General features: G+C 46.4%; 1 protein-coding gene and 1 long non-coding RNA gene across 3 annotated transcripts in view; one reads left to right on the forward strand and one right to left on the reverse strand.

The window, feature by feature from the left end:
• The window catches only part of LOC146797499 (contactin-4-like), a 976366-nt gene that overhangs the window by 382047 nt on the left and 570710 nt on the right, over nt 1-23609 (reverse strand). The gene's annotated exons all lie outside the window — the stretch shown is intronic.
• Nucleotides 4579-23609, forward strand: part of LOC146797500 (uncharacterized) — a 65155-nt gene continuing 46124 nt past the window's right edge. Inside the window, exon 1 of the long non-coding RNA XR_014968491.1 lies at nt 4579-4717. This is a non-coding gene — a long non-coding RNA (uncharacterized LOC146797500). The remainder of the gene's footprint in view (nt 4718-23609) is intronic.

Here is a 23609-nt window from a genome sequence, read left to right on the forward strand (position 1 = left end):
TTTCCTACAACAGGAAGCCAACATGCACAGGCCCTTGGAGACTCTTCTCAAGCAGGGGGTGGACACAGCTCACAGCAAAGTCCCTTTCCTTTCCTTGGCATAATCAGCTACTGCAGGACAACCCCAGACAGCACACAGAAAAGGGGCAGAGCTTCACCTTCAGTCTCTCCAGCTCTTCTCCTTGGCAAAGTTTTCTCTTGATTCATGAAGTAGTCTAATTTACTGGGGGTTTAGGGCACATTCTTATACCCCAAAATGTCTTTGATGTCTCTGAACCCAGTCCAAACCAGTTCTGCATTCACTTGGTCCAGCATGACCACAGGGGTTGGAGACAGCATTGTGCAAGGGAGACAGGCTCCATTCAGGTGTAAGGTAAATCTCCTCTACATGCAGCCAGGGTCTATTCAGCTCAGGGCTGGGTCATCCAGGAAGGGCCAGGCACGCCTCAAACCCCCCCCCTCCCACAGAGGCTGTCTACAGGGAATGCACATCCTCTGTCTCTGTCACACTGAAACCAGACAGTCAATCCACAAACAGGCAGAGGCACAGAGGATAGTTGGGCAAGAAAATAACCACTTTCTAAAAGTGCTATTTCAAGCACAATTTAAAAAACATCTTTACTAAAAGATGTGTTATTAGATTCTGAGTTCAGGGATACCAAACTCCACTTTTCTATTTTTTTCCTATTGGAAGATATGCTTGTCAGATGCCAGAAAGCATTCCCCATTCTGTCATATGGGGTACAAAAGCCTTTCAATAGTGCAAAAACACTACACACACCAGTACATGTCCTTCCTTTCACATACACTGCACTCTGCCCGGGGGGGGGGGGGGGGTACCTTGGGTCTACCATAGGGGTATCCTACATGTACTAAAAGGGAAGGGTAGGGCCTGGCAAGTTGGTGCAAATTCCAAGTTGACATGGCAGTTAACAAACTGTGCACAGGGACCGTGGTGGCAGGCCTGAGACCTCTTTTCAAGGCTATTCAGGTGGGTGGCACAATTAGTGCTGCAGGCCCACTAGTAGCATTTGATTCACCGGCCCTGGCACACTCAGTGCACTTTACTAGGGACTTATTGGTAAAACAAATATGCCAATCAGGGAGAACCAATTGCCATACCAATTTATACAGGGAGCACTTGCACTTTGACACTGATCAGCAGTGGCAAAGTGCCCAAAGCATCTAAGCCAGCAAAAACGAAATTCAGCACAGCATCAAAAACACAGGGGGTAGAGGTTAAAAGTCAGAGGAAACCACGCCAAGGATGCCAGGTCTAACACAATCATTTCACTAACAGATCATCTTCCTGCTGTAAATATCAGCTGCCTAGCTGTAAAAGGATTTGACTGGCCAATGGGATTCTTGACATGGAAGTATATATGTCCAGCAGCATAAATTAGGGACATTCCAATGTTAAATAGGTCTAGACACAATTAAACGCCAATCAGTTCCAAGATGCAAACGATTAAACTGGAATCTCCTTCATTCATGCTGGGGGGGGGGGGGGGGATATGTGTGACAGTTTCGGTCTAAGAGAGGATCTATAGTTCCACTCTCTATGTCCCTGCCCCATCCTCTTCTTCCTGTAGCATTGCATAGTGATAATTATTCCATGGTTAGTTCATTGACTGCCAAACCTCCATGTGACAACAACAGGTCCCAGCCAAGACTCTTTGCAGCTAGTGAACTGGAATCTACAGCAGGGCTCTGTATTGTACAGAAGGTCGGAAACAATACGCAGTGCTGGAGGAGGGCTTTCCTTCATCTTGTGGCCTCACATTCCTGCTGATCTCCCGCAGTGTGGCTTGTTTGCTGCAGTCAAGTAAACAAGCCCCAGCTTCATTAAAGTTGCAGCCTTTCAATGTCACCTGCCTAATCCCCTAATGCTGGAGCTCTGATCGGCCTGTGAGCTGCACAAGATTGGATCAAACCCTCAGCACAGGCGCCTCAGGCTGACAATCTGCGCTTCGCAGACAAGGTTGAGAGGTGTGTGACTTGCAAAGCAAGAGGCAGGGACGGAATGTGGTATGGTCACACCAGGGTCTGAACAGAAGATCTGGGGCTGGGCACAAGCAGGTGGAGGCTGGACATGAAGGCAGTCGTCTTACGTTCTCTGGAGCCGGGATGCTCTGCCGTTCAACTAAAAGATGCCCTAGGGAGCGACGGTGTTCCATTTAATGTGAGCTCCGATAGAGCATCGGACCATGTGGTCCAGGTATCAAGGAAACCTTTTGATCTCTGGTTGACAGAACTATCGCAAGGTTCCCTGTTTTATGAAAGAACTTGTAACAGTTTGGTCCGGTGACTAGCTCACAATGTATATATACTGTGTAATTCATTTATTAACAAATAAGTGCCGGGTAACAAAGTTTTACTCAGGAGCCTGGCACCGGTGCTGCTAAATATTGGGACTGCCACTGCTGTCTAGTCTGGACTCTACCTCATATCTCTACCTTACACTTCTGTCTCTTTCTATCACTCGTGCAAGTTCTTTTTCAACCCTGCTTTCAACCTTTAACAGTGCTTTCCTATCCTTCTCTCCTTTGTTCTTAACCCCTCCCTGCCCTCCCACCCATGCTTCCTTTCTCTCTCTCGCACTGGGTAAAAGTCTACTGGCGAAAATGTTGCCAGTGTCCACCACCTGCAATTATCTGTGAAAATGAGCCCTTCATCTGTGGCCCATAGTTGTCTCTCATTTGTATTTGGGTGTTATAAATTAGCCATTGTCTAAGCATCCTTTATGGAAGTACCAATCAAGCTTAAGGCTCGTTTTTAGACCTGGCATTAGCAAAGACCGTTTGTTTGTACTAAAGTTAAATATATATATACTTACTTAAAAGGGACTTTTAGCTGCCCTAATCATCCATGGGTCTGTTACTGGGACATTTACAATATTTGTCCACACACTACAGTATACAGCATGAGTGAGGTAAGGGGTCAGTCCAATCCAGCCACTGGCTAACTTCACTGTTAGTGACGGCAGTCTGCCCTTCTACCAGGAGCACCCCCACATACAAAGTAGTTCCCTTCAGTGTCAGGGACAACTATGTTATTGAGACCCCAAAAATTTGTTTTGCTTTTAGCCAACTTTTTTCATATTGACAATGGTCCAGCAGCTTCCCAAACCATAAAGATGTGCAACAGCCATGACAAAGTAAAACATGCATTGACAAAGCCAAAAGGCTGGCAGCCAGGCCTATTGGCTTTGTCAATGCTTTGTGTCACTTTGAGTATTCTTTGTAATTCAGTGACCTCTGTAAACACCAACAAAATACATTGGATTTACAAGAAGCAAATATGAACTCTAAATTATCTTTTCATATTGCTATGAGGGTATCTTTATATTACTTATTATTTCGTTATAGCGCTTTACAGTCAGGCGGTAGGGTTTGGACACCAATAAAAACCTAATAAACCGTATCGAAACTTATGGGCCATTGCATATTTTTAGTGATTCCCTTATACTACATATATCATGGTTGATAACAACTTAACAGGTTCCATATAAAAAGGCTAACAGTATAAACATGTGAAGCTTCTTAAAACAATCTCTGTAATCTGCAATTTGTTTTCTATTGCATGGCAAATATGTATGCTTATATGTAACATGTATGTAACATTTATGATGTGAGTAAGACAGAGATGCCGAAACGCATCACAGCAAAAGAATAAACGTGAACAAACTTTAGAAAAGTCCAGCCCCTGTGTCGGTGTCTGATTTCTATCAGGGAATTGGAGCTAGTACATAGAGAATGCAGCATTATACAACCAATATATCGCAGGGAATCATGCCATATGAAAAATATTTCATGGCTCCCTGTGAAATACAGATCTTCTCATCATAATGACAGCCCCCAAATCACTCTAAAGAGCTTTATCGTCCTCAGGGCTACTAGGATTAAGCAGCCTGGAAGACCAAAGTGTGCAGCAAGGATACTGAAATTATGCAGCAAAAAATACAAATCAAACTGCACATTCTTTGGTAGCATAATTTTCTTCCATTTGAACTATAAACAAAATTTTGGGTAAAATCTGCAAATGTTGCAAATTATGTGGCAAGCATTATAAATGTATAATTATGTGGTAAACATTGGTGCCACTGAATCGCGTAACCCACTGCCTCTCAGTGGTCTGGTAATTTATACAAGCCACTCTGCCTTAATCACATGACATTTAGAGGGTAAACTTCAATAAAACAGGCTACAGGGGTGTTTCGACGTATGACTGACACCCCTTGTGTTTTTTAGGTCTCGCTGGCTCGGAGAGACATTCTGTATGTGAGTTTTTTAAGTGCTGCTGGCTGGCCTAGCGCTTGCATGCATGCTCACGTGCACGCGCGCGGCCACCATGCGCTAGGCCAGCCAGCAGCACTCATGAACGCCTTTCTGCGTCATCGCGATCACTTTCGTTTTCACAGCGATCGTGATCGCGATGACTTTCGTGGCCAATGCTAGTTTTTCTTTCTAATGAGCTTTCCAGCGCGGGCTTGTTTTTTACTGTTTGCTGTTTATTTAATGACGTTTGAACTTCACACCTCTCTTCTGTCATTCACGTATCTGGGCCAAGAGAGCTGACGTAATGAGACTCTGTCATGGAGGCTCACTCCCATAGCGCTTCCTCAACAGAGAAGAAAAAAGTTGCGAATTCCATCTTGAAAGGCTCCAGTCGAACTGATGTCAGCGAGAAGGCCGTCGCCTCCAGCACAACCTCCAATGGTGAGTAACCGGAGGGATTTACAAGCAGCGGAACATGGAGTCATTTTGTGCGTGCTGCATTCCTTCTGTGTTGAGCGTTTTCACCTGGGTCATTGTTTGTCCGAAGCGAGGAAAGACTAAAACAATCCAACAAAGGCTTTAGGGAAAGCAAGTGTTCCACGCTCTTGTTTCACTTTTTTCTTAGAACATCCGAGTTTGCCCGTTTGCATCTTCGTGATTGTGAAATGTATAACCAGAACGTTGTGTTTTGTAATTCTGGCGGGCAACTCCGGTTAGCAATGCAGTCATTCAGAGGATTTTTCATTTCCCGTGTAAACTGGAAAGGGATTAGCTAGATTTATCCTTACCACACTTCTACCAGGTTACGTACACCCTTTTGAGTTGAAAAAACGAGATTAAATTATATTTTAAACTTACCTAAACGCGTGCAGCTGAAAACAGCCAAAAGCACAATTTGCCCCATATTTGCCAATCTCATAGTACCAAAACTAATCTTGAACAAGCACAGAGAAAGACATTTATTTCTTTGTTTGTTTGGTTCCCCTCCCCTGCCGCACACGTTTCAAAAGTCCCTTGTTTCCTATTTCTTTATATGCTTGAAGCGGCCGCCCGCCATTTCCATTAGCTTGCATTACTTTTGTTACAATCGCGGCACCCGTGCCGTTAACGCAATTGTAACAAAAGTAATGAAATGAAATGGCGAGCGGCCACTTTCAGCATGTAAAGAAATAGGAAACAAGTGTTTATCTATTTCTTTACTTATTATGCAACTTATGTACTTGATGAGGACACGTTGTAACGAAGGTCACTGGACAACTTTACGTTCCCCACTCGTACAAAGCATTGTTTTAAGATGCCCATTTGTTTCAGCTGAAATGAACTATCTACAACTCCCAGAATGCATCAGGCTGCTGAATGAGAACCTAAGACATGAAAACACTGACGTTATTAAGTCACGTAGTTTTCTCAGTTTTACAACAGGGTCCGAAAGGATTAGGACTTCAACATGGACTTTGCAGGAGTAAACAAGGAGTAAACCGTGAAAATGGTGTATTTCTTAGCAAAAGAGAATCTTAGGCTTGCTGAGCTGCCGGGCCCAGATGACCGAGGTCACGAGAGTCACCTTCGGCCGTTCCAGGTTTTTTATGCATTAGCACCCCAAGGCTTGTGTTGGGCCCCTACTCAAAATTGAAATGTATAAACTCTGAGTCTCAAACTCCTCAGTGGCCTTGGCTATTAGCCAGAACTAGCGGAAGTCGATAACTCTCTTAATATCGGGTCAGGTAGTAACTGCATCATTGTTACGCGGGCAACTGATCACTGCGAACACAAGTGCAATAATGCATAAAATTTTGCATTTTTAATATAACTAAAAAACTGCACATATTAGAATACAAAGCGCTACGAGCTAAGAGAAAATGGCACAACACCTCTTGATAGTCTTGGAAAGAGGATGGGGGTGGTCTTGACTAATGAGTCACATTGGTGACCTTCTTCAGTGGAGAGGGACCAAAAGCTGAAGTAATTTTATTTATTCGTGGAACCGCTTAATTCAGGAACACTGCACCCAGGAAAAGAGACAGAGGCAAAATTAATAGTTGCAGGATGTGTGGCTCTTCGACTGACGGTCAAGTTAGTGAACGCTTCCTGGTTCCTGCTCGAAATAGGCAAGTCCCACAGCTCAGGTACAGTAACTAAGAGGCAATATAGGTTTAGTTTAAAGGCTGCAGGTTTCGAGAGGGCATGCACTTTCAAATAGATTAGATGTATTTATTTTTAATGTCTTTTAGTAGCCTGAAATTGCCATGCTTTTATTGTGCATTGTATTGTAACTGCATTTATACAGCGCTTACTACTCCTACTTTGTGTTTGTGGAAGATTCTAGAAGGACTCCCTACTTTACCACGAGTCGGTGCAAATTCTATGGTAGTGCTTGTATTGGACATTCTGAGTTCTTTCTATAGTACACAGGTGCTTTCTTCGTGTTTTCCACTTTTTCGATATTATGTTTAAAATAAAAACGTTTTTCCCCCCATATTACTAACCTTGGCCTAGATTGAATTTCTGTGACTTTTAATAACAAGCATTGGCATAGCCAATAGGTCTCGCTTTTGGACCATATAGGTGTTTAGCCATGCAACAGTTGATGTTGTTGCACCAAGGATATTGTGCTGCCTAACTAAATACGTATAAGGTCCCAAAAGCGTGACCTATTGGCTATGCCAATGCTTGTTAACCAAAGGTTTTGGGCACTGTCAGCTCCTAACAATTATCCGCTGTTCCTAAAGTTTTATCAACTCAAAGCATTTACATGCTGCATATTTAGTAATGAGCATTCGAATTCTAAAGCCTCTATTTAAGTGATAAACCTTATTTATTTGTGTACATTATTGTACCAGGAATTGCTGGCCTGGATCTTGTTGAAAAGACTGCTGTGTCCAGGATGCATTGTTCTGGGGTTGCATGGGAAGCCTGAAGAGAGTACATGTCTGAGCCCTGGGGTTACTCACAGAAGCAGAAGCCCCCACTCTTCCTTTATTCGTGGCCCGTGTCCAAGACTCCATGTTTGTTCCGCCATTGATACCACAGCTCCCTTATCTCAGATGTGCTGCTCCAAGTCTGACCAGGAAGTCAGGGCTGGGAGATTCCATATAAGAGGGCGGCCGGGCATTATCCGTCCTATGCTTGTAAATATCCTGAAGCAAGGAGAAATATCAGGTTAAAAGGAGGGGCGCACGCCTCCTTTCGCTGCTGAGCCCCTCAGCAGTGACAGGCAGAGTGACAGGTGAAAGGGGCCTGACACTAGTGACAGACACGTGTTTGAGCGCATTTGTGGGAGGGCAGTGGTGCTGTTGCTAAAGGAGCGCTTATCTCCTCAGCTCCATCCACACGCCCCACCTCCCCTCCTCTCCCTTCTCGTCAGCGGCAACCAAAGTGGCGCGTAAAGGAACCATGACAGGAATGTATCGGATAATATGTGTGTATTTGAGGGAGGATGCGGTGAGAAGGCAGGCTTGCACGTGAGAGGAAGAGCGCACCCCCCTCTCCCCCCCCTCAGTTCCATCTTAATGGTCCAGGCAGCTCCCCTCCTGTCCATCCTCACCAGAGGCAGCGCGAGTGAAATGTGGAAGCAGCTTAGAGAACTCCTGTCCAGAGAGTGAGTCAGAGAGGGACGGTAAGAAGGCAGCCGTGTAATTGTTAAGAGGAGGAGCGACCCCCCGCAGTTCCATCTTAATGTTCCAGCTCCCCTCCTGTCCATCCTCACCAGAGGCAGCGCGAGTGAAATGTGGAAGCAGCTTAGAGAACACCTGAACCAAATGCCCGGGCACGCGTATAGGGATACAATTATTACAGTTGCGCTGTTAAATTTGGTACAGAAATCAAAAGAGATTGACACCGGTAGTTCCATGTATTAAATGATGTTTATGCAAGTATGGAGTTTGTCAAAGCAAAACGCCAGCCGACACGTGTTTCGTCAACAGGTAGTTAGTTACCTGTGACTCTTCAGGGCTGAATCGGATATGCGGGACAGTCCCGCATATCCGTGACGAGACGCATACTGGCTGGACCTTGCTTTTACAGGCCCCGGCGATCACGGACGCACCCACCCGTGTTTTTCCAGATCTTATCTATCAGCTCACCTTTCGCTCGCATTAATACCCGTCGACCGGGTCGGAATTATCACCGGTCTTTCGATCACGTACTACTAGCGCTGATTCAGCCCTGAAGAGTCAGAGGTAACTACCTGTTGACGAAACACGTGTCGGCTGGCGTTTTGCTTTGATGAACTCTATACTTGCATAAACATATTTAGAGAACTCCTGTCCAGAGAGTGAGTCAGAGAGGGACGGTAAGAAGGCAGCCGTGTGATTGTTAAGAGGAGGAGCGACCCCCCGCAGTTCCATCTTAATGTTCCAGTTCCTTTCCATCCTCACCAGAGGCGAACAAAGTAAAATGTCAAAGGAGTTGAGAGGACACCTGTCCCCCAGAGGGTGTGAGAGAGGGACACAAAGAAGGCAGACGTGTAGTTGTTAAAAGGAGGAGAACACGCCTCCCCGGTTCCATCTTCACGCTCCATCTCCAAACCATCCCCACCAGAGGCAGCCAGAGTGACATGTGAAAGGAGTTGAGAGGACTCCTGTCCCCAGAGTGAGCCAGAGGGACGGTAAGATGGCAGCTGTGTAGTTGTTAAGAGGAGGAGCTGACCTTCGAGGGGGTGTGGGGGTAACACCCCAAGCAGTGAGCTAATACGCCACAGGATAAGGCCCACCTAACATGGCCAGCAATTGGAAGGGGCCACCCACATTGCCTATCTGATGAGGAGTGAGACTGCATCTATTCCTCCACTGCTGTGTCATTCTTGCATTCACCCTTTGACCCCTGTGCAATAAAACAGACACAAAGTCAGCAAGCAAAGGCAGAATACATTAAAAGAATGCAAGTAAGGTGAGCGGCCTTGTAGGACCGCCTGGGGAGCTGCCAAGCACCAAAATACTTGTCTTTTACAGTAATCTGGAGATTCTGTGTAACTAAAAACAGTGCACAGGCTTTAATGCAGTGTAATAAAATCTACCATTAAAGGTCCATTGGCTTTAACATTTCATCCTCACAATAAGCCAGGCCTGTTGCTGCTGTTGTGATTTTTCATGATAAACAGATTGAACCTATGGCATTGGGCGTTACTGTTTCTTAATGAACAAGTCAGGCATATAACCTTTATCATTGGGTCATCACCAAAACCAACTCGTACCTACAATAACGACCATAAATAACCCTTCTCACAAAGCAGCCTTCAGACAAGGAGTCCGCCAAATCACAAATCCCTGTAAAATGAATTTTGGCAGAGCTCCTCTTAGGAAGGACTAACAAGGACTATCACAGTTCAAATACACTGACCACCCCAACAGGTAATCCATGGGGGAAACTAATATCAAAACCCTGGCATAATAAGGTAATCTGTGAGATTCCTTCTAACAAAATACCACTCTACGGCCTTCAACACGGTGCAGTAAGAATCCACCCTAAAGGCCTATTTGCTTTGATTAAAGCGTTTCACATTAGCTAAGTCAGGTCTCGTTTCTTTACAATAGGGTTAACTTATGCTTTTTTCAATAAGTAAGTCGGGAATGCTGTCTTTGTTGTACCTTAATAAACAGATCAGACCAGATGATTTCTCAATGAAACAGTCAAGCCTACAGTCTTTATCACTTGCTTCCCACCATAACTAACTGAGACCTATTGCATTAAGTATAAGCTTTCCCAGAAAGCAATCATCAGGTACGAAGTTGTAAAAGTAAGAATATGTACAAGGATGTAGCCTTACGGCTAGAGCAGTCCACCTCGAAGCTGAGGACCTGGGCTCGAGTCTTGGCAACGATGTTCGAACACCCTGTGATTCTGGGCAAATCACTTAATCTCCCTGTGTCCAACAAAAATGAATGTGTCCATCTGTAATAAAACTGTAAAGCGCTCTGATATCTTCAAGTCTAGTTCATGCTATATAAAACTAAAAAAAAAAAATGTTTAGAAAAGGTAACACAATATAGAACCTATCCGAAGAAGGCCTAGCAGGAAGTGTAACAGTTCACGTTTTCTCTGGCCAGGATTTGACGGGGGAGGGGAGGATGAGGGGGTAACCAGCAACAAAATACTTGTCTACGACAGTAATCTGTGAGATTTAATACAATCTCACAGATTGTAGACAATCTACTGTCTTTAACACAGTATAGAGCTAATCCATCCTTATAAGGCCTGTTGGCTTTAATATATGTGTTTCAGAATAAATAAGTTAGGTCTACTGACTTAGGTATCTTTTCATAATAGAAAGATTAGACCTATGGCCTCTGACATAAATTGTCCCACTGAACCAGCCAAGCCTATAGCGTTCATCAGTAGCGTGTCACCGTAACCAAGTGAGGTCTCTTGTATTGTGCATAATTTGGTAACCATCAAGTATGCAGTCATACAATTACAATTATATATAGAAATACATCTGGAAAAACAATATACAACCAGCTGAAAATGGCCTAACAAGAATTATCCCATTTAAAATCTTCAACACCGTGTGTTGTCAGAGAGGATAACCAATGCTGAAAACCTTAGTTAATACGATTGTCTTTGAAATTCCATTTAACAAAACAGCTGTTTATAGCCTTTTATGCACCCAAATGGCAACTTGCTCTTAAATGTCTATTTGCCATAACAAACCCGTTTAACAATAAATTGGGCAGGCCTACTTGTTTGTTGTAGCTTTTCAAATATTCAAATCAGATATATGGCACCTGACATAAAAGTTACCTATGAACCAATCAGGTGTATAGCCTTTATTACTGTATTGTCACCATAACTTACTCAGGCCTACTGAATTCTGCATATATTTTCCCATAAAGCAACCCTCAGGCACACAGTCAGAAAATTATAAATATTCACAAAACAATATTCGACCCCCTCCTGCGAAGTTAAATAAGGATTATTAAAGTGTACATCTACTTGCAGAGTTTGTCAAAGGAGAGAAGCAGCACCAGAAGTCTTGCCTGCTACAATAAACAGTAAGAATCCACGAAATGCAATACATCTATAGGGACTTTAACACAATGGAGTAACAATCCTACCTCAATTCATCCATCCTTAGAGACCTACTGCCTACAACATGTGACTTTCACAATAAGTAAGTCAGGCCTGCTGCGTTTTGTCCGAAATTTTCATAATACAAAGTTTAGAAGTATGGCCTTCAATTTACCTTTAGCAATGACCCAATCTATTATAATTTAAAGTGTTTCTCCTCAGGGTATGATCCACCTATTTGCTCACCACAAAGGTGACCCATTTATAGCTATTCTGAGCCATCCCTAGTTGTAATTAGCCTTTTATTTGAGAAAAACAAGCATGTGATTTACAAAACCTAACATGTTCCTAGTATATTGTACGTGTGATTTTGTTTATTATACAATTGTTTTTGACCTTGTAATTCTCCGCCCCTTAGCACTGTCTTCATCTTTCAGGTCATTTGCTCTGTACTTCCACCCATCTCAGGCCTGTGTATCTTCTTGCTACTACTGCTCAACTCACTATCCACCCCTGGCATGTCTCGTTGCCTACCTTGCCACCCATCCTTTGTTCTTGCCCGCCCATTCCCCCGTTCACCATGGCAGCCATTCACCCCTATGTCCATGCCTCTCCACCTTTCCTTTGGGTCTCACCTTCTATCTTTGCCTTGTCTCTTCATCCAGACCTTGATCTTGGCTCCAAAAGAATCCCTTCATCTTGGTCTCAACCCTGGTGTATCTGCTATCTCCCGGTTCCCCACTAATTTGTGTCTCACCACACGTCGGCGGTCATGACTCACACCTCTCCTGTCTTCCTTCAGCCCATACTTTGGCTTTGTTTTTCCAACCATATACTTAGCATATCCACCCCCCCCCCCCATTTCTTAACCCTGGTTTCTCCACTGGTTGCTGGTCTCTCCATGCAGCCCCTGTCCCTCCGTCCTAGTCTATCCTGTCCCTCAACCTTCCCTTGCCCTTACCGTCCCTTGCCCCTCAGTCCATTCTGCCCCTTCAGCCTGTCCCTGCCTCTAACCATGCCTGTCCCTTTAACTCCACCCACCCCTTGGCCTGGTATTTTGAGACAATTCACATTTAAAATTACAGACAGAGCTGATTTTATTGCCAAGTTTAAGACACTTGCACAGTAATGTCTGATATCCTATAACAAGATGGCACGTGATTTAAATCCCCTGCAGGAAAGCAGGTTTAGCTCCTGAGATAGCACAGATGGGTGGTGTGCTAGCTGCGGTGATCAGCATTAGACTGCGGGTTATGTTTACATCCTGACAATGCTGCCCTGGCTGAGTATTTCATCTTTCTGAGGTCGATGAAGAGGGTCTGATCTATGGAGGATAAAACAGCCATCTGGTTCAACTTAGAAATACTGTGCCGCACTCGCTCAAGCCTCCAGCTCCCTCTCTGCTGCCTCGCAATGCACAATGTTCTCCATCCAACCCTAAGGGCTTCCTGGCACAGCTGGTCTCCCGAATGCACTCACTTCCCTTCCCTACTCCCACTCCTCACCTTCTCGTTCAGTTCTTCTGCCCCGACGGAGCTACTTTTAGGCTCGCGCTGCCCTTTAGATGTTACTCTCTGGTTTGGGCAGATCCAGCTTCTTCCTAAAAGAGTTAGGGGCAGATTTATAAGCCCTGTGCGCCACTTTTGTGCCGCCGTTGCGTCACTTTTGTGACACAGCGGCGGCGCAAAGCTAGCGCCATGCTGCGACAGATTTACAACGTGACGCATCTAGGGAGATGCGTCACGTTGTAAAGCCCTGCGCCACATTAAAGCTGCGTCAGGTTTAATGTATGCAGGGTGGGTGTTACGTCGGAAAAAGCCTTGGAAAAGTGACGGAGTGAAATCTACGAGATTTCACGCAGTCACATTTCCGACGCTGGTGCGTCAAATCCTTACGCCTGCTTTAAGCAGGCGTAAGGCGTGACGCACCATGTTAGAGATAGGGCAGGTTGGAACAGTGCTGGAGTTGCGTCGCGCTTGCGACACAACTTCAGCACTGCGCCAACCTTACGCCGGCAGATGCGTCACGCATCTGCTTGTCCTTGCGCCACGATGCACCGCATTGTAAATGCGGCGCATCTGAAGTGGCGCAAGGACAAACTTGCGTGACGCATCTCCCCTGGCGCATCCCTGCTGATTTGCAGGGATGCGCTAGGGAACGTAAATCTGCCCCGTAGTGTCTCAGGTCAGATTTCCAGCGCCTCCCGTCAGGTCGCCAACTTCGGTTGCTCAGCGGGTTAGTGGTGTCCTGGTGCTCACCTGAAATAGGTATGCTTATTTTCTATACTACTCTTGTGCGACAGTGACCATTTAAATAGTGCTATGGGTGTGTATTGAAGGCCATGAATGCTGAGCTCCAGAGGCAGCAGGACTTCTGAGAATCGAAAGTGGTACCCAGGTCCCAGAATCCTCCAACCTGGCCACCCACCTCCTCGGTTCCATCTTCACGCTCCATCTCCACTCCTCTGCTTCCTTGTAAGGGACAGCCAGAGTGGGATGTGAAATGAACAGAACCGAAAATGTGTGAGGGAAGGTGAGATGGTGAATGCCTGTTTGTAAAAAGGAGGAGCGCTCACTTTTAAAATGTCATTATTAGCCGCACCTCCGCACCTCTCGTCACCAGTGATAGCCGTCCCCCTCACGCTTCAGTCCCCTCTCCTTTCAATGACAGTAAAAGGAGTCGAACACTGCCAGACACCTGCCATCGAGTGTGTGTGCGGATCGGGAGGGACGGTGCAAGGGTAGTGGTGGAGTTGTTAAAAGGAGGAGCGCGCACCAAGTCAGTTCCATTCTCGCGGTCCAGCTCTTTCATGCTCTCTCCTCATCAGTGGCACCCAGAGTGACGCGTGACAGGAACCCATTGCTTCCCGCCGACTTCTCCCGGGGGAGGCGCGGGAGCGGTGGATGAAATGCTGCGGCATCGGTGGGCCTCAGGGCCCCTCTTCCCACACCCCAGAGTAGCCGTGACAGGAGCTCAGCAGCTGCCGGCAAGCCCGACACTCGACAGGAGATCATTAGAGGACAGAGACCCCGGAAGGGACAGGGAAAGAGCCCGGAGTCAGGGATTAATGAGGCTGAGAAAAGCCACTCTGCGCTCATCAACATGAATAATCACGGAAAACGTGTTAACAACATTACACAAAGTCAGCAGGAAACCAATGGCCCGAGTCCGTGAAGGCTACAGCAGACAGAGCCCCGTCACTCCCCTGACTGCGATGCCTCACAAGTGATTCGAATAATCTCTTGCGCATGGATACAAAAAAATCTACACACTCCCCACCTGTGAGGGTCCCCCCTTCCCCAGGGGATCCCCAAATTGTGTTATATTCCATGCCAAACCCATGAAAAATCACTACAGGAGCGCCGCAACACAGCGCGCTAAACACAGCATTCTATTGGAAAAGTGAGACACATTCGGCCTCAACTTTAGGAGCACTGGTGTCAATCTCAGAGCATTACCATGGAAACTACGTGGTAAGCACACAGTATTACTTTGGAAATACTGTCCCACCTGTGCACCCTTTTCACTCTCTCCTGAATGCACTTCTGCACACCTCCTTCACCACCCCTCAAACACACAAGGCACCCACTTACCTGTAAGCACAGCATGTTCAGTTTTTGTTGTTGCCTTGATTGTATTTTGACAACTGTGTAACTCTTTTACACACATTGGCACAGAATCACAATTGCAGCTGGAATACATAACCATTGCTCCATGTGCTCTGCATAGAGGCCAAGGATTGGACGATGATGTATTCTGAACAGCTTTTTGATTCACTGGCAGGAACTGTGAGAAACTTGCACTGCCTTCAGTGGGCAAAGGTTACAGCTCCGCCGGTGGAGTTTGCAGAGTTTCGCTCACTCTGTGCGGTGCGTGGAGTTCTGCAAAACTCCACAAAGTGACACGGCAGAGTTTTTTCTCTCGTGCGGCTCGCTAATATTAAGTTGGAGAGCGCGGGTGAGAAAAATCACATACTAGACCTCCTTCCGGTAAGATTTCTCAACGTGGGCAGTGGAGGCAGGGTGCGACCACTAGAGTTCAGAAATCTGCCGCTTGCGTTGAGGAAGCTGCCGCTCGTGTAGAATATCTATTTTACAGTGCGGGACAAACTTCCAGCACTAAAAATCAGAGGCGAGCAGAGTGACTTACCACACTCCACCGCTTCCGGAACTCTGCTGAGTGTGGCAGATTTTTTTCAGCACTTTGTGGAGTTCCACAGAGAACAACTCCACAAACTCCGCCCAGGCCTACTTTCAGCCTCAACTCCAGAGCCCACAACTCGTGGCACATTATAAACACCGTGAGGCGACTCAGTTCAAAGTACACACTGTACAAATGTAATATGTTACACGAAAAAAATACAAATACAAAAACGCTACATCTCGGAAATAGCTAACACTCTTAGGGAAGACAAGATTACATGCAATATGAAATATAAACTGGAACTACATTCATGACATTGATTACTGAACTATTTTTACATTCATTGTTCAAAAATGGATCGTTTTAAAGTTAAGGACATGAATATAGGGTATTTTAGGGACTATTTCAATGTCTGTGTATAATTACTACCGGTTCTGAGTTCTGGAGGGACCCGGCCCCTTAGAGCACTGGCTGTATGCCTCACAACAGTTTTGAATACACTATATATTACTACAAAATGCAATTAATTTTGCTGTCACCAGTTTATTTTGTCAAACTCAGCAATGATATAGAGGTGGAGTTCACCTTTAGTTAATTTCTTTAATGAGCTTGTAGTAACCTATTGCTGTGGGTGTGTCTGTACTCTATTCACAACACACAACATTTGTGATGGTCTAAAAGCTTCTCTCTGTGCCCCACTTCTCATTGCCGGTCTTCTCGGAGTGTCTGTTGGATGTGGGCAGCTTCTCAGGAGCAGTCTTATCTAGGTGTCTGTTGGAGGCGGGCAGCTTCTATGTACAAGTAAAGTGTCTATGGGGGGGGGGGGGGGGAATGGCAGATTCTCATTTCCAGTCTTCTCTGAGTGTTTGTTGGATGTGGGCAACTTCTCAGCATTAGTCTTCTCTGAGTGTCTGTAAGAGGACGGCAGCTTCTCAGCGCTAGGCTCCTCTGAGTCTTCATCAGAGTTGGCCAACATTTCAGTCTTCTATGACTATCAATCAGAGGTGGGCAGCTTCTCAGCACAAGTCTTCAATGACTGTTTAACAGATCTGGTCAGCTTCACAGCACCAGTCTTCTATGACTATCTGTCGGAGGTGGGCAGCTTCTCAGCACCAGTCTCCTATGACTATCTGTCGGAGGTGGGCAGCTTCTCAGCACCAGTCTCCTATGACTATCTGTCGGAGGTGGGCAGCTTCTCAGCACCAATCTTCAATGACTGTTTATCAGAGATGGGCAGCTTCTTAGCACCAGTCTTCTATGATTTTTTATAGGAGGTAGGCAGCTTCTCAGCACCAGTCTTCTATGAGTGTCTATCGGAGGTGGGCAGCTTCTCAGCACCAGTCTTCTATGATTGTCTATCGGAGGTGGGCAGCTTCTCAGCACCAGTCTTTTATGCTTGCCTATCATAGGTGGGCAGCTTCTCAGCATCAGTCTTCTATGATTTTCCACTGGAGTTGGGCAGCTTCATAGCACCAGTCTTCTATGAGTGTCTGTAGGAGGAGCACCGCTTCATAGCACCAGTCTTCTATGAGTGTCTGTAGGAGGAGCACCGCTTCATAGCACCAGTCTTCTACGAGTGTCTGTAGGAGGAGCACCGCTTCATCGCACCAGTCTTCTATGAGTGTCTGTAGGAGGAGCACCGCTTCATAGCACCAGTCGTCTATGAGTGTCTCTAGGAGGTGGGCAGCTTCTCAGCACCAGTCTTCTATGAATGTCTATCGGAGGTGGGCAGCTTCTCAGCACCAGTCTTCTATGAATGTCTATCGGAGGTGGGCAGCTTCTCAGTACCAGTCTTCTATGATTTTCTATAGGAGTTGGGCAGCTTCATAGCACCAGTCTTCTATGAGTGTCTGTAGGAGGATCACCACTTCATAGCACTAGTCTTCTATGAGTGTCTGTAGGAGGAGCACCGCTTCATAGCACCAGTCTTCTTTGAGCGTCTCTAGGAGGTGGGAAGCTTCTCAGCACCAGCCTTCTTTGAGTGCCTATTGGAGGTGGGCAGCTTCTCAGCACCAGTCTTCTATGAGTGTCTATTGGAGGTGGGCAGCTTCTCAGCACCAGTCTTCTATGATTGCCTATCGGAGGTGGGCAGCTTCTCAGCACCGGTCTTCTATGATTGCCTATCGGAGGTGGGCAGCTTCTCAGCACCGGTCTTCTATGATTGCCTATCGGAGGTGGGCAGCTTCTCAGCACCAGTCGTCTATGATTATTTATAGGTGGTGGGAAGCTTCTCAGCACCGGTCTTCTATGATTGCCTATCTGAGGAAGGCGGCTTCTCAGCACAGGTCTTCCATGAGTGTCTATTGGAGGTGGGTAGCTTCTCAGCACAGGTCTTCTATTATTGCCTATCGGAGGAAGGCAGCTTCTCAGCACAGGTCTTCCATGAGTGTCTATCGGAGGTTGGCAGCTTCTCAGCACAGGTCTTCCATGAGTGTCTATCGGAGGAAGGCGGCTTCTCAGCACAGGTATTCCATGAGTGTCTATTGGAGGTGGGCAGCTTCTCAGCACAGGTCTTCTATGATTGCCTATCGGTGGTGGGCAGCTTCTCAGCACCAGTCTTCTATGAATGTCTATCGGAGGTGGGCAACTTCTCAGCACAGGTCTTCTATGATTATTTATAGGTGGTGGGAATCTTCTCAGCACCAGTCTTCTATGAGTGTCTATTGGAGGTGGGCAGCTTCTCAGCAGCAGTCTTCTATGAGTGTCTATCGGAGGTGGGAAGCTTCTCAGCACAGGTCTTCCATGAGTGTCTATTGGAGGTGGGCAACTTCTCAGCACAGGTCTTCTATGATTATTTATAGGTGGTGGGAATCTTCTCAGCACCAGTCTTCTATGAGTGTCTGTAGGAGGAGCACCGCTTCATAGCACCAGTCTTCTTTGAGCGTCTCTAGGAGGTGGGAAGCTTCTCAGCACCAGCCTTCTTTGAGTGCCTATTGGAGGTGGGCAGCTTCTCAGCACCAGTCTTCTATGAGTGTCTATTGGAGGTGGGCAGCTTCTCAGCACCAGTCTTCTATGATTGCCTATCGGAGGTGGGCAGCTTCTCAGCACCGGTCTTCTATGATTGCCTATCGGAGGTGGGCAGCTTCTCAGCACCGGTCTTCTATGATTGCCTATCGGAGGTGGGCAGCTTCTCAGCACCAGTCGTCTATGATTATTTATAGGTGGTGGGAAGCTTCTCAGCACCGGTCTTCTATGATTGCCTATCTGAGGAAGGCGGCTTCTCAGCACAGGTCTTCCATGAGTGTCTATTGGAGGTGGGTAGCTTCTCAGCACAGGTCTTCTATTATTGCCTATCGGAGGAAGGCAGCTTCTCAGCACAGGTCTTCCATGAGTGTCTATCGGAGGTTGGCAGCTTCTCAGCACAGGTCTTCCATGAGTGTCTATCGGAGGAAGGCGGCTTCTCAGCACAGGTATTCCATGAGTGTCTATTGGAGGTGGGCAGCTTCTCAGCACAGGTCTTCTATGATTGCCTATCGGTGGTGGGCAGCTTCTCAGCACCAGTCTTCTATGAATGTCTATCGGAGGTGGGCAACTTCTCAGCACAGGTCTTCTATGATTATTTATAGGTGGTGGGAATCTTCTCAGCACCAGTCTTCTATGAGTGTCTATTGGAGGTGGGCAGCTTCTCAGCAGCAGTCTTCTATGAGTGTCTATCGGAGGTGGGAAGCTTCTCAGCACAGGTCTTCCATGAGTGTCTATTGGAGGTGGGCAACTTCTCAGCACAGGTCTTCTATGATTATTTATAGGTGGTGGGAATCTTCTCAGCACCAGTCTTCTATGAGTGTCTATTGGAGGTGGGCAGCTTCTCAGCACCGGTCTTCTATGATTGCCTATCGGTGGTGGGCAGCTTCTCAGCACCAGTCTTCTATGAATGTCTATCGGAGGTGGGCAGCTTCTCAGCACAGGTCTTCCATGAGTGTCTATTGGAGGTGGGTAGCTTCTCAGCACAGGTCTTCTATTATTGCCTATCGGAGGAAGGCAGCTTCTCAGCACAGGTCTTCCATGAGTGTCTATCGGAGGTTGGCAGCTTCTCAGCACAGGTCTTCCATGAGTGTCTATCGGAGGAAGGCGGCTTCTCAGCACAGGTCTTCCATAAGTGTCTATTGGAGGTGGGCAGCTTCTCAGCACAGGTCTTCTATGATTATTTATAAGTGGTGGGAAGCTTCTCAGCAGCAGTCTTCTATGAGTGGCTATCGGTGGTGGGAAGCTTCTCAGCACAGGTCTTCCATGAGTGTCTATTAGAGGTGGGAAACTTCTCAGCACAGGTCTTCTATGATTATTTATAGGTGGTGGGAATCTTCTCCGCACCAGTCTTCTATGAGTGTCTATCGGAGGTGGGAAGCTTCTCAGCACCGGTCTTTTATGAGTGTCTGTAGAAAGAGTACAGCTTATCACCACTAGTCTCTTCTGAGTGTTTATGAAAGGGGGTCAGCTTCTCAACACCAGTCTTCTCCGAGTGTCTATCAGACGTCAATAGCTTGTCAGAAGCAGCCTCCTTTGAGTGCATCTCTGGTGTGAGCAGCATGTCAGCAACTGCCTTTTCTCCGTGTATGGCATCAAGGCAGTCTGGCAGCACCAACAATCTCTAAGCACCTCTTAATCAGTGCCTGCCTTTTCTGGGTGTCAGTAGGAACCGTACATGTGTTTTCACTAGCCTTGCTTGAGTGTGTGTGTGTCTTTAAGACAGGAGACATCTTTGCCCCAGTTTGCTGTGGGCATCTAATGGGAATTCTGTCAGTATCAACAGTATGTACGCGGTACTTTCATAGTGCGCACCTAGACGAATGTCAGCACAGCGCTCTAAATCCTAAAAGCTTAAAAGAAGTGGTAGCTGGGTTCGGAAAGCGGACCTAGATTGTTATCATAACATGATGCAATGTCCTTTAGGGAAGGTGTGTCTTCAGGTTTTTCCTAAACTGGTTCAGGATTAGGAAGGTCCTGATGGATACACAGGATGACGTTCCATATACCTTCTGCCTCCAAAAATATAGCCTACTGCCTTGTCTTTTGGTATTTTATGCTTCTTTGTCTCTAGTCCGATGGTATCCTGGCAGTGTGTGTGAGTGTCACTGGAAATGGGTGAGCTTGTCAGCCAGATAGGCTGGGGTGTGGTGGGGAAGGCTTTGTAGATGATGTATCTAGGATTCCTACAGAAGCCATGGAAGTTTCATCACTATTGGAGTGATTTCCTAGTACATCTTCAGACCTTTATCAGGTGTGCTGCAACGTGTAGGATGTCTTTACGGAGGGGGATCAAGGAGAGGGCACTGTGGAGGCTGGGAGGCAGGACTTTGGCTCCATCCAGATTGTTTTTTCTTGCTATGTACTCCTTGAGGGTGAAGTTGGTGTGCAGAGTGAATCCAATTGGCTTGGCTTTGGGTGAATTGTGTTGGTCGAATCCATTGAACACAATGTGGTTCAGCCACGTTTTGAACATAGATGTTGTCGTCTCTGGGTGTCTTGTTGATCTGGGCAGGTTCTCAGCAAAAGTCCTCTCTGGGTGCCTGAAATCTGGACATCACCGGTGTGATTAACGCTGGTCATGACCTGCTGACTTATTGACCTCTGTGGCTTTCAGGTTTCTTTGGCTTGTCTTACAAGGTCTAAGTTTGTCAACAAGCTTCTGTGCTGGGTGCTTGCTTGCTTGTTTCGTTTATAAACAACAGGGGCGGTCCCGCCATTGGAGAAGAGGAGCGTTGCCACACTTAAAATCCTTCCAAACCCCTAAAAAATAAAATGGTAATTTTTTACCATTTAGCATTTTATTTTTCTTCCCCGTCCTGGACAGAATGTCAAAACAGGGCGGGCCGCTACCGAGTGACAGCAGCATGTCCCTCAGCAGGTAGTAGGGTGGGATGGCTCTGCCCTGTTTAAAGTATGCATGTCTTTTAGGCCATCTGCCTTACCACGGGCAGCCACACATGGAGACTTTAAACAGCTCTAACCCAGATGTCTTAAGACCGCTGGGTTAGAGCAAGCTAAAGCCTCCAGAGTGTTGTGGAGCCCCGAGTTGGGGTGCTCCCTCCAATTAGGGTGCTGCTCTCATGCTGCATGAGAGCAGTGCGATGATTGGTCAAGGGAGTTGCTGCTTCCAGTTCCAGTGCTGAGAAGAAGACCATCAAGGGAGTTGCTGCTTCCAGTTCCAGTGCTAAGAAGAAGAATGGAGGACGTCACGTTCAGGTAAGTTTTTATCCTTTTTAATTTTATTTTTTCGCGCCTGAACCCCCTCCTTGTAGATGCCAGCTGCCACAGACAAATGATCCCCATGGTGTTCTGAGTGTGCTGTTTGCATCTCTGCTTTACTTAACCTTTCACCCCACTCATGTACATCACTAATTAGCCCAAGGGCTGTGTCAGCTGCCTCAGTGCTCGCGTTTCTGCTTGACGTGTTCGCACGTTGTCGGTTTCTTGGCTTCATTCTGCTCTTAGCTCATGTGCCCGCGTTGGTTCTGCCTGCTGAACTAAAGTTCAGGTGAAGTCAGTGCATCTCATGTCTTTGGGGGTATGTCCTATAGTTTAGATAGTTGTACTGATACCCTGCTGAATTCACCTGCACACATTCCTTCCACGGGCAAGTGATGGGTGTTACCTGCAAGATGAAAGCTCTTCTGAATCTTTTCCGAGGTCCAGTCATTCTCCACATCACTGTCACCCAGTTGTACTTTTGTAGTCTTTTGCAGAACTGCAGCTGTCATAAGTGCTTTAAATTTGGTAAAATTGGTGCAGGAACCCACAGTTCTGAGTTCTAGCACCAGCGATTAATTTGAGCTGGTGGTTTCCAGTGCTCAGCACCAGCACTTATTTGTCGGCACCGGCACTTATGGCAGTCTGCCACATGGTGGCACTGTTTGTCAACAACACTTGTTTTCTTAATTCCATATTCTTTGAAAATTATTGCTTCCTGCCATCTAAGCCATTGTTATAGCTTTTGGTGCCTGGAATAGACTAAAATGTCAATCTTGTAAGCGTATGATGGTTAGTAGTTTTGGTGACACTGTCATTGGTAGTGCTGGCAGGGGCCATGGGTGATGTAAGCTGCAGTTGTCAGCTGAAGAGGGCCCTGGCACTTATCTTTTTACAAATTAAGCACTGTGTGGAACCGGATGGGTCCAGGGGTAAATAGAGAGGAAAATTGAAAGGCTGGGCTGGGAGGAAAATGGTAATAGATTTTCTGGGAGTGCAAGTGTGCATGAAGATGCAGAGACATGCTATCTGCAGAGTATTGTTTTTTCCTGATGCACAAAAGGATATATATTTTGAGCAACATGCCTGACATCTGTTGTGCTCTACCCTAATCCCACCAGCCCTGCAGTCATTCCATCGAAATTTTGGGTCACCCGAGGTCATCCGAGATAAAAGCAGATGTTGCATGCTGCAGCTGCGAAGAGCCCTCTATCCTTCGCTCTGCAGGGAGAAGGGGGGCATGAGTTGTGATTCTCCTCCTCTCTCGTCATCTCTCTCTCTCTCCATCTCTCTCGTCATCTCTCTCTCCCTCTGCCCCTCTCCACCTCTCTCACCTCTCCCTCAGTCTCTCGAGATCTCTTTTTCTCTTTGACTTCTCTCCTACTCCAGTGGTGAATCTGTGGATTGGAAAAATATGCTCAGGATGTCCATTTCAGGAAGATGTCAAGCCCTCAGCTCCCTCCCATCTGCAACAGACAGGTTTCATGGCCAATAAGGGAATGTTGAACATTCTCTTGAGAGATGTTTCCTGTCAGTCCAGTAGACATGGGGCTGAGTCAGTCACACCAGTGCAGCCCTCTATTAATGGCACTCACTGTTACTATCTTCTCTTCAGTGGAACACGCCTGTCATACATTTTCTAAGTCTCACCAGCCATTGAGAACAAGTGATCTTTTGGAAGCTGTAAGTTGTGTAACTTTCTCTATAAAATGTGTGTCTGTTTCTCTCTCTCTCTCTGACTCGCCTTCCTATCTCTTGCCAACAGACCTTCACAGACCTTTCATGATGCTGGGCTCTCGTTGGTCTTCAAAGGACCAAAAGTCAATGGTCTACATGAAGACTGTGAAAAGAGTATTTATTGTTCTATTTTTGTTTAAAGTAATTTATTATTTTATTTTATTAGTATTTATTTTTCCAAAGAGATGTACAAGAGGAGCAATAGAATTGAAGAAAAACACATTGAAGCCACAGCCAAGGCTAATAGGACCCGGACCCCCCCAGA

Source organism: Triturus cristatus, chromosome 9 (genome assembly GCF_964204655.1).
Source record: "Triturus cristatus chromosome 9, aTriCri1.1, whole genome shotgun sequence".
NCBI classification, from domain to species: Eukaryota; Metazoa; Chordata; class Amphibia; order Caudata; family Salamandridae; genus Triturus; species Triturus cristatus.